The sequence below is a fragment of the Vombatus ursinus genome, unplaced genomic scaffold (genome assembly GCF_900497805.2).
Source record: "Vombatus ursinus unplaced genomic scaffold, bare-nosed wombat genome assembly UNPS02000577.1, whole genome shotgun sequence".
Lineage (NCBI taxonomy): Eukaryota > Metazoa > Chordata > Mammalia > Diprotodontia > Vombatidae > Vombatus > Vombatus ursinus.
This window is the reverse complement of record NW_020940355.1, coordinates 26,478,235-26,489,989: the sequence shown is the minus strand read 5'-3', so window position 1 is coordinate 26,489,989 and position 11,755 is coordinate 26,478,235.

Below are 11,755 nucleotides of genomic sequence, written 5' to 3'. Positions count from 1 at the left end.
AAGAAGAAGAAGAAGAAGAAGAAGAAGAAGAAGAAGAAGAAGAAGAAAGCATCTATCAAGCTAAGCTCACCACTTGATTTTGAATTTCAACAGCACAAATTATTGTGGAAATTAAACAATACCTTTTGTTTTACTAAGCGACAGTGGCTAAGTTTGGAAACTCGTGAAGAAGTGTGTGATGCATTTCACACTTCAGTTCTCTCCACCTCTGAATTTCTGACTAGCTTTGACACCAGACGAGTTGGTAGAGCCGTTTGGCTTTACTGATCTCTCTCTATCCCTGCTTTCTCACTTGGTACCAAAATCTTTGCTGAAGCTTCAGCGGACAAACTGAATGAATGTATGCTTGATTATTCAAGGAAGAGGGAAGAGAAAGGCGGTTTGTTCTTTAACATATATTTTAAAAGGTAAAAAAAAAATCGTTCCATTTCTGATGAAAAATTTTAATAAATCCCAGATAACAAAAGCCCAACTACTCCAAGAATGAGGGGAGGGAGCAGGGCGGGGCGGATAAAAACGTATTCCTGGCTTGGGAATCAAAGTGTTGAATAGCTATTGTCTCAGTTGACATTCCCTGGGGCTTGTAGTCACCTGATGCTTCTACTCCAGTAGAACACAGGGGCAATTTTATTGACATGTTGGGAGAAATAATGGAGTCAAAACTAGTGGGCTTAGTATCTCCCAGGTCTCGGGAATAAAAAGCTTTGCTGAGCTAAAATGTCAGTATTCTTAGACTATGTTATGTTCAAACCTCGTAGCTGTCTTTTCCCCATGTGCCCATTTAACTCTACTATTTTGTACGTTTATTTTATTTGCATTTGTCTTGTTTTAGTTTTCCTGAAAACCAAGTAAATGAAATCCATTGAACTCCTACCTTTGGTGGAATATAGTTTTAAACTGCATCCAGTGTGCAGGGTAAGGAGAAGAATGCCCTGATAGAGATTCTTTTGTTTTTGTTAATGCGGGAAACGCTGATCAGTCCCTTGGTTTTGCAATCCAATATTGTTCTCTCTCTCTCCCCCCATCTCCCTCCCTCCCTCCTCATTCCATAAATTGACAGTTCATAATACGTAGGATCTAAACTGTATATCTCAAAGGAGAGGCATTCTTGTTTCTCTAGTTCAGGTATGAAAGTTGCCATTGTGAAATTAGTAACTGGCAACCAAACAGGGTTGGGTTTTTGGGGAGGGGAGGAAGGAGAGGGGGAGTTGGGGATAGAGGAACGATTTTCTACCAAGATCAGCTTTCCACTGGTTTAGCTCTGGATCCCCTCCAGGAAAAGTAATTTGTATTTGTGTTTTATATGCTTATTCAGAAACATATGCCAGTAGAACGACTTGATTGTATTTCAGACTTTTTGCTTGTTCATTTATTTATTTATATTTATTTATTATCTATTATGAATATTAAGAGTCAGAGGTAGTATTCCCAGAGTGAAAGGCTAGTTTCAGTGATATGCTGTGTGGTCCTTCAGTGCTGCTTTACAGAGCTGCTCAGACTTATTTTTTAACATTCCCCCCAGCCCCATTGAACACATTGTCCTACAATGGCAAAAAATGACTCGCAGGAAACAACATTTCAGCTTCTTTTCTGATACTTCACAGATGTGAGTAAAATCTTTTAAGCCCAAACATAAGTTATCGGGCTATTTCTGAACCTTCTCTGGAACCTTCATGGGCCTCAATTTCCTCATTTGTAAAGTGAGAGGGTTTGGTCTCTGAGGTCCCTTCCAGCTCTAAATCAAGGATCTCTGTGCAATGGGCTGCAACCCTCTCTGGAACAGAAGTGAAGATTCCCATTCTCCTCCCTCTCTCCCCTTCACGCAAGCAGAGGAGAAGCCAATGCAAGTACCAGATCTAAAGAGAAGTTGAGAGGAGAGGAGGACTCAGTGAGATCACGTCAATTTAAAAAACAAGGCCTTCTGAGGAGTACCCCTCAGCTTAGGAATGGAACTTTTGGAATACAACAACAATTACACAAAAAAAAAAGCACATGGAGATTGCGTTCTAGGAAATTATCAGGTTCGAAAACTCATGCTGTGATATCAGACGAAAAAAAGACCTCAGGAATCGGAAGGAGAGAGAAGGCGGTCTCTCTAAAGTCAAGGTCAGGGAGTTCGGAATGGGGTTGGAGGATTTGCAGAGTTAACATCCTCTGAGCTGATTACATCGTACCTGTGGATTCACTCAATGCATAATAGATTTTTCTTCTTTCTCGGATATGTAGAATTTATCCCTCAACCCATTGCCCCCCAACATCCAAGCAGTTCAAACTCTGCTTTTAATTCCTCAATGCTACCCCACCCCGGCCCCCGGCACTTCCTCCTTCTTCCACCTGTAGCTAGCTCTTCATGCATCTCCCACCAGTTCTCAAAGAGCAGTCCAGGGGCTCGTTACTCCTCAGATCTCAGTCAGTTCCTGCCAAAGGGCTAAGTTCTGCTGCTTGTTCTCTCCGAAAATCTCGCTATCTGGAGCTTTTGCATGGGGCAATCAAAAATTATGCACGGGTCCAATTGTACTTGGAGAAACAAGAAAAGCGAGTTTAATAGAGAAGGGAAAGGAGCTTTTCATTTTTAACGCATTGCACCCTAGGTTTGGTGATATCACATAAGAATGGCGTGATGTCTGTAGCTGTTACAGAAATCATATCTATACTAGCAGTGAGAAGTAGGGAAACGAAGAATTAAGACTTATTATCCGGGTAATTTTTTTAAATGCCTACTGTCAGCACGAAATACGCAGATCATTGAATTACAGAAAATGATTTTTTTGGCGTGAATTATCGGGATTATAATGTCGGTTTTTCATTCATTTTTATATTTAGACACAAGAACCGAGAGGGTGGGGAAAGCTGTCCCCCACTTAACTATTTTATTTTGGTCCTTCCCTGTGATTCCTTTCGTTATTTAACCTCTAGTTTAACAGATAATTTCATATTTTCCATGATTTGGAGGGAGAAGAGTATCTGTGCTGAGCGTGTGAATGGGAGAAGTTGTGGGTGAAACTCAGGAACAGTTCGGTAAATCAGGTTGGATTGACTTCCTTCTCATCTGTTAGAGCTTTCCGAATTGAAAGTCTCTTTGCACCGGCATAGTGGTGAAGATTTAAGCCAATTATCTAAATAATTTAGCCCCCCCCCCAATCCCTTGTGAATGAGGAAAGAAAGCGTTGTTTGTTTGTTCAGGTAATGAATGAACCAGATTGGCTGTCTACATCATCGAATTAATCGGATAACTGCCCGCTTAACTGTCCATTAGAAAGAATGATTTAATTTCATCCTCTAAATCCCCAAGATGCTCCGGTTCCACTAATTCCTTGCAAATGAGAGGGCCAATAAGTAGTCACCAGTGATGTGGGACTCTCTGTCCCTTCCTCCCCCTCTCTCCTTTCTCTGTTTTACGTTGCTATCAGTGGGGTTTCCGCCATCCCACCTCCTGGCTGCGTTCTGCATCCCGAAGACCAATCCTTTACCCCTTAATCCTCCTTCATACCCCCACCTTTCCAGGACGGGTATCTGGTTCCTGATGAGTTATTGGGAGAAGCTCGAGAGAGCCGGGTTCAAAGGGAGGTGAGGAGTGGTCCCTGGAAATAACTGAACTGAATCTTTTTTCTAACCATGACATTTGGCAACGAATGAAGGCGGAAGGTACGGAAGCCAGAAATTGGCATTTTTTCCCCCTTTAAGACAACAAAAAGGGAGGAGGAGAAAAGTCTGCTTGATTAGGACTCGAGTTATATTTCCTTCTCTTGAAAATTGTTTTCCATCCATTTTATCCGGTTGCTTTCTTCTTCCTCTCTATATTTTGTCTCTAACCAGACTCAAAGTTGGAAGAAGTGGAGGCCGGGCAAGGGTCAATATCACTGAGGTCTTCTCCATTACATCATTCCAAAGACCTAGGGATACTGGAAAACGGGCGATATAGTCGTGAAGGGAGGGTAGGGGGGGAGAATGGTGGAGGGGTTCAAAGGGCTAGTTAATGTGTCTTCATGGTGTTAGAATAAAACAGTGGTTCCTAGCCCGTAGGTCCAAGAGTAGTGGGTGTTTAAGGAGTCATTATCTCCAATCTACAGTCCCAGAGCAGTAGACAGCTCGCTCTTGGGCAGTCTCTGGTCCAAGTGCCAAACTCGGACTCAGTTCTTTGGTGGTCATCTCTTCTTTGCGCATTCATTCCTCTGCTTCCTCTGCAAAGGAAGGTCATGGATGAGGCTGAAAGAACTCGCCTTTCAGCCTGGTTACTAGGCTAGGACGCATCCCCTGCACTTCAGGGCCACGGCGGGACATTGGCGAGGTTTTCCACGAGCACTGTTTGTTAACCTGATTACATCCTCCCTCCTCTTTGCTCCTAGACACTGAGATCAGAAGGGAAAAGACTCTCCAGAAGTGATGAGGGCTTCCTTCCTTATTCCCAAATGGCACAAGCATTCATTAAGCATCTACTATGTGCAGGGCGCGCCAGAAGCCCCATTAAAGCCTTTGGAGAAGGGAGAAAGATGTCCCGGGGGCGATCTTGACCCTCTCCTCTTATTTCTTGGAGAACCTGATTCTCAGTCTTCCTTTCTATCGTCAGTGACAGGGATTCATGTCTGAGAGGACTCCTCTGCCACGTGCCGTTGCTAGAAGGTGCGCGCCTCCTGGAACCATCTGGAGCATTCCGGGGGCCACCTTCTTCACACTTCTCCTCGAGGAGACAGAGGGAGGGAGGCGGAGAAGGAGCATTCTCCCCTCCCCAAATGATCTAGGGAGGTTTTCTCGGGGTCAAAGCTAGGATTTGGTGGACAGGGTGGGGAGACCAGGCCCTGAGGATTCACCCGCGCCTCCCGCACTTTTCTTTTCAGCGCAGTAGGTAGTTCCCAGAGCCGTTGCAGCCAGCTCTCCGTGTGCTTTGCGCGCCCTCTCCTGGTCAGAGCGGCCCCCGGCTCGGGGTGGTTTCAGCCGCTGGCTGAACGCACTGCTTTCAGCCCAGTCCATTCATTTGACGTGTACCTTAAGAGCAAGGCAGCTTCATCAAAAGAACTGCCATTCTGTAAGATGCCAAGGAATGCATTTACTGGCTGCCAGGTTTGCCAATAAAAGTTGCAGATGCAGAGTGCTGGTTTTCAGGAAAATTTACTTCTGTTACTGAACCGTTCTTTCCTCTTAATTATACCCAAATTAAACCTCCAAAAACCCAATTCTAGAAAACAGTCTAATGAGTAGCAATGATGAGTGTTTCTAGTGGCAGTCTCACGCCCCCACACACATTTACACGCCCTCGGAGTCCCATATATGCAAACACAGACTTCTGCACACCTACATATTTACACACCAAGAGACTCCTGTCAATATTTACATACACCATAGACACATACAAAAAGCTAGACACTGGCACACACACAGGTATGCATTTGGATTAGCACTATTTAGTTTGGAAGAGAAGATATGAGAAAAGATAAACTATTTACTTACGGCAGTGGGAAGGCCAACTGGGGGCCTCCTTCCTTTCCCCAGAAAATAAACTAGAGCAAGAGGCACTCAACAAAAGTAAGTAGGAGCAAATTTTTAAGCTAGGAAAGGAAGCACTTGTTTGGCAGCATATAACTAATACTCCATACTCCTTAGAGCCCCAGGATTGTTTGAGGCCCAAAGTTGATCAGCGTTCAAAAAAGAATTAAGAGCACATTTTAACCAAGGAACAGTACTTACAGTTAAGGTCACTGAGGTCTCTTTGCTGCGGGGCTCAAAATAACAACAAATCCAGGCCCCGATGGGATTATACAATATTCTTTGCCCATTATAAAGCATCGTGGTGCATCTTCATTCCCAGAGCTCCAGTATCCTCCTTGACATAGGTCAGAGAGAGGAGTTATAGGTTTATTTACTATATTACCTTAATTTTTGACACAACATTATCATGTCTATTATATATTACATTATGTTACATTGAGGCATATTCACTTATAGAAATAAAATCTAACGGTCCTGAAAAGCACTAGGAAATCCTTAACTAGATAAAAAGTATGTCTTTCTGAGTGTGTAACAGTTGTAGAGTTAAAGATATTCACACTTGACTAGTCTTTCTGTCTTTTTTCAAAGAAGGACATAAATGTAAGGAAGAGACAGTATAAATACCCATGACAACATGCTGTGTTCATAGGAATTGCATTTCTCTACATACATGAAGTCACAAAGTCAGCCCATGCTGGGTACAGCATTCGTAGTGGACCCTGAGGAATATTCATGTTTGAAAATAGTTGCTCTTGAGGGCTATTTCAGACACCCTTTCCCAGAAGTTTCATTTATTCAATTTCCCTAAAGAAAACTCTCCAGGCTGTAAAGGGATGTAGGGAGTATCTAGCTTATATCACTATAAAATTATCCAAGCCATTCTTGCTCTTTTCCATTAGTTTAAAGAAGGAAGACAGAAGCTGCCTCCAGGACTGAAAGATTAGACTAGGTCCAGTACACAGGAAATGTTTTTCTTCTTTTTTGCCAAAAGGGTCTGCAACCTTTTAGCATTAGAGGAACAATAGCATGGGACACCTTCACAATTCAGAGGGCAGCTCTTTCCACCCTGCCCTCAAGCAACAGAGAGACCCTATAAACTTCCAACAACCCCTTTCCTATTCCTTTTCTTAGTGTTTAGCTACCTCACATTCTCCTGTGTTGAAGGAAGAGGTAGTTTTTGTAATCCTCATTGCTGGCTAGGACTGAATTGACATTTTGGGGTCTCAAAAAGTGGGTTTGCATAATGGACGACATCAATTTGTAGTGAAGAGAAAGCTAGCAAATAGCATCTTTAGTCTTCATGCCTACCATTAGATGTCGGATGGAGGAGATGTGACTCAGTAGTATTAAGCAGTTTTTAGCAACTCAGAGAGCTGTAGAGCTCAAAGGAATGTTAGAAATTATTTTATTCAGGCCTTAATTTTACACCTAAGGTCAGAAGACATCTATTGACTTGCTTGACATTATCTAGATTGTTAGAAGCCAAAGATAGGACTTTTGAAAGCCTTCAGTGTCCAATTCCAGTGCCTTTTTCACTACATCAGGCTGTTTCCTGGGGGATGACTAGAGCGGGTAGTCAGTTAAGAAGCATTTATTAAGCACCTACTATATTCGGGGCACTGTGTTAGGTGCTGAGAGGGTACAAAGAAAGGCAAAAGACAGTCTGCCCTTGAGGACTTTGCAGCCAACAGGAGAGTTAGAAGGGTTGATGGCTTTTTTCAATTCACTCTGAGATCACAGTGTGGTTTCAGGATTGTGTGTGATGCATGGAGTGAACAGGAGTACAGCAAAAGGCTGGGATTCCCCATAATCTTGGAAATGCTGATGTGACTGGGGTCTTTTAAGGCACCAAACCTAAAAGTTTGAATTGTACTATGGATTTAGAATTAAGTGAAATTAAATTAATTAGAAATTAAATTAATTTCAAGCCACCTCAATTCTCTGGGTCTAAATTTCCTTACTTATAAAATAAGAGGATTAGACTAAATATTCTTTAATGGTCTAAAGAATGCTATGGACTGGTGTCCTCAAGAGGCCTTAGTCCCCTCTTTTCTTGACCCATTACTTATTCCTTCTTTCTCAGAGCTGGAATAAAGAGGTACATAGGGTAAGGAAGGAACAAGTAGCATAAGGCCAGCCTTGGCCGCTTTCATGAGCATAGAAGTTACAGGATTTAGACAGTTCTGTCTGACAGGAAACAAAGGAAGTTGTCATCTGGCGACTTTTACCTCTCCAGCCCCTGAACTTCCTGTCAAGGGTAGGGGCTGGATGGATCACCACCCGATGATCCCTCAGGACTAGGGTGAGAATAGGCTTCCTCCATCCTCCCCCAGGCCCTGCAGCCACACTTGGAGACTCTCAGCATTTTTCTTGAGAAGAAGGAAAGAGGAGAAGAGAGAGGGGAGAAAGGGAAGGCTCATAAGATCTTAGATAGAAAGCTGGAAGAGATCCACTAGTCCAATACTCTAATTTTACAGATAAAGAAACTGAGGTCCAGAGAAGGAAAGGGACCTGTGCAAGATTCACACAGCTAGTAAGTGGCAGAACAGTTAATTTAATCCCAGATCCAGTGCTTTTCCAAGGAAAAAGAAAGGAGAAGGGAAGGGAAGGAAGAAGAGATGAAAGAGAGTAGGGTAAAGGGAGAGGGGAGGAGTGGGAAAAATGACAATGGTTCTAACCCCTGTTCTTTGGAGGGAGAAGGAGGGGTTGGGCAAGATGGAGAGAGCAAAAATAACTAGAACATATCAAGGGACTTTTTTCTTTCTGGGGATCCCCCATGACCTCCTCCAGAGAGCGACTGGGAAAGTTCGATGAGGATGCCAGCTGGGTGCAGCATCTGAAACTCCCCTGAACACTGAGGCCTCGACTCTTTTCCTCATACCTCCTCTAGCTTACAGCCTGGGACTTTTCCGAGTCTACACAGCCATTGTACTTCTCTTTATGAATAGCCCATTTGACCTATAAAGCTCACTCTGCCTCTTCCCTTTCCCCTGACCCTTTATCTTTCATCACAGCATTGCCCAACATGTGGAGGAAGGCCCTTTCAAGCGTTAACCACTGCTACTGTAAAGTCGAGTTCATTCGCACACAGACAGACACACAGCCCCATGTAATTCTGAAACCCAGGCTGGTGTTTAGTCTACTTTTCTGACGTCCTTCCTGAACAGATGGGAAAAGGAAACGATTTTACTAACCATTTTTCTGTTCACAGTAGTCTGTCATCAGAATCAGCTCCTTCTCCTATCTTGCTAACCTTCCCCCACCATTATTCTGGAAGCATCTACTCCCATTGAAACGGCCAAAGACTTTCCTCCTCAGTCCTCCAACCTATGTCCTCCCCTCTCACTGTAACACCAAGACTGAGATACCTCTATGATGAACTATACAAAAGATTAGAGTAAGTTAAATTACATTTTTATAAAGTATCAAGATCTTCTTAGGAGGTATTCTCTGTTTTGTGAGAGTGTGTGCTTATAAGAAGACTTGGCCTTTATAGATTCCTTCTCTTCTAAAATATTCAACTTATCCTAAACATACATGTGTCCATACATACATGCACATATGTGTGTGTATACATGCACATGTACTGAACTGTTGCAGAGAGAGCCACTTAACTGAGTATAAGGAAGAAAAAAAAAGTTAGAAAGGAGCAGGTAGCTAGAAGTGTCTGTCTTCTGGGAATTGTCCTGCTAGGAGGAACACACTGAACCGATTTCCTCATGTGATGTAATTTTATAAACTTAGTCCTGATGCCATCTTAAGAAATATATCTAAGTTGTCTTCTTTGTTTGCCTTGATGAATATTTGCTATCAAAGATTATTTGCTAGCTATAGTTGTTTTAGTGAAGAAGGAGCCCAAAGGCAGACAGACGTGTCACTGGGAAAGTGTTTTGGCAAGAGACCCATAGGTTTTTACATAATAGGAAAACAAACGGGGCTCCTCCCAGCTGACATCAAGGCAAACACACACATATATTTTGTTTAGTATCAGTCACATTGTCTACAGTCTGTGGAAGTAGGTTAGTTTTCTAGTAAACATCACTGTCAGAGACAAATACTATTTTTTCTGGAATGAGCTCAGACTCATTCCTGCAAGACTGATTCTATCCATCAGAATACTTTAAAAGTTGGTGTTAATACATTAAAAATAACATTTCCTCCCTTTAAAAAAGCTGAAGATTCAAAAATCAAATTTGTTTTCTATTCAGTTTTGTGTCTTCTGAATTTTTGAAAATTAAATTTCTTTTCTATTCAATTTCATGCCTCCTCAGTGTTGGCAAATCCAGATTCTATCTCTCCTTCCAAATATATTTTTAATGTGGCAAAATAATCACAGTTTTCTTTTATTTTTTTCTTTTAGTTTGTCCACCAACTTTCCTGTTGATGTCTATATAGCCCTGTTAATTGTGTGGAGTTCAGTCAACATATGGCGTTGACAGTTTGCTATTGGTGTCATAAAAAGTGAGTTTCAAGTTTTAATTTCTCCTTGACTCAACCAGACTTTTTCCAAGTAGATTTTTAAAACTCAGAGAACTTTCTCTAGCAGATTATATTAATGTTAAAGACAGGTCAAGTGTTGAATTCAGTGTTCTTGGCAGTGTCCCTTTAAAAACAAATTTCTCTGATATCCCTAGATGGGCTAGCCAGATAGTAACATGACTTTCAGTTTTATCCACCAGACAAACAAATACTAGAGTACCTGCATTTATGTAAAAAAGAAAATTACATATGCATATCTTGTGCTCTTTCAGTTTCTTAGGAATAGTTGTAAGAGATTAAACCATGCATCATAATATTTAGCATATTTGGGTCAACTTATTTCCACCCCTAGTTTGGTTATTTTGTATTATTTACATATGTTTTGATATCAGAGAGAGAAGATCATGCTAAAGAAAAAGCCCGATAAAATGAGAAAACAGCATAATGGTTCAATACCACTTTTCCTTAGAAAGTATAATGAAGAAAGATGCTTAAATCACCAAGCATGCCAAACGGGAGAACTGAATATGTGTACACATAGAGAATCAATGAATATCAGAATTGGAAGGGACCTTCAAGGGAGCACTTAAAAATGAAGCCTCCAATACAATATCTCTGACAAGTGGTTTTCCAGATTCCACCTAAAGACCTCCAGTCATAGGGAATGCATTATCTCCCATGGAAGCCTGTTCAACTTGTGGGAAGTCCCAATGGTTCAGTTTTTCCTTCCATCATTCTGTTATTAGGACTCTCTAAAGAGATTTATTAGATCTCTCCTCAGTTCTGTCTTCTGGAGCCAAGCAAGACAAGTCTCCCTCTTTCATGCCTTTCAAATACTTGAGGTTAGCTATCATATTCCTCCTAAGTCTTCACTCCTCCAAATTAAACACCCCTATTTCCTTGAGATGTTCATTATATGTCATAATCTCCAGGTATCTAACCATACTGTTGGCCCTCCTTTGGAAAAGCTCCAGGTTTTCACTGTCCTTTCTAAAATATGGTACTTAGAAACGAACACAATACTGCCGATGTGGTCTGGCCAGGGCAGAGTAGGATAAGACAATACTCTCCCTTGTTCTTGATATCATGCATCTATTTATGCAGCCTAAGGTCCCTTTAGCTTTGAGGGTAGGGTGGGAACCATACCCTACTGATGAATCACTTGGAGATTTCAGTCCATTAAACCCATAAATTCTTTTTCACAGGAACTGTAGTCTAGCTATGCCTCCCCCATTCCTATAACTTAAAAAAAATTGATTTCTTTTAATTACATCATGGGACTATGAAACTCCATTTTATTAGATTTGTCCTGTTGTTCTAGGCTATTGAGATCTTCGGGGATCCTGACTCTTGTCATCTGACCTGTCTATTTTGTGCCAGAATAGGTAGTGTGATTTAAGAGGTACCTGAAAGACCCTTTCTCTACCCCTCTCAAACCCTACCCCCCAAACTAAATGTACCACATTCATCCTTACTAGCTAGTGACGATAACTATATTTCTACCATTAGTGATCATTTCTTTGGCCTAAACATTATTTGCTCCCAAGTTCCTCTTTTCAAATGTAAAAATCCCTGGTTAGGGGTACTATGTAAAATTACTGACATAGTGTGAATAGATTTTATTATATATTTTCCTCATCAATTAGTAGCAGGAAAGCTCTGAACACCCCCCCTTTTGGGGAGGGGGTGGTGGATGGAGAGGGCACTGCAATATGACAGATTCTAACCCTGATAGAATGTAATCTCCTTGAGGGCAGGGACTTTCACTTAATGTAATCTTCTTGAGGGCAGG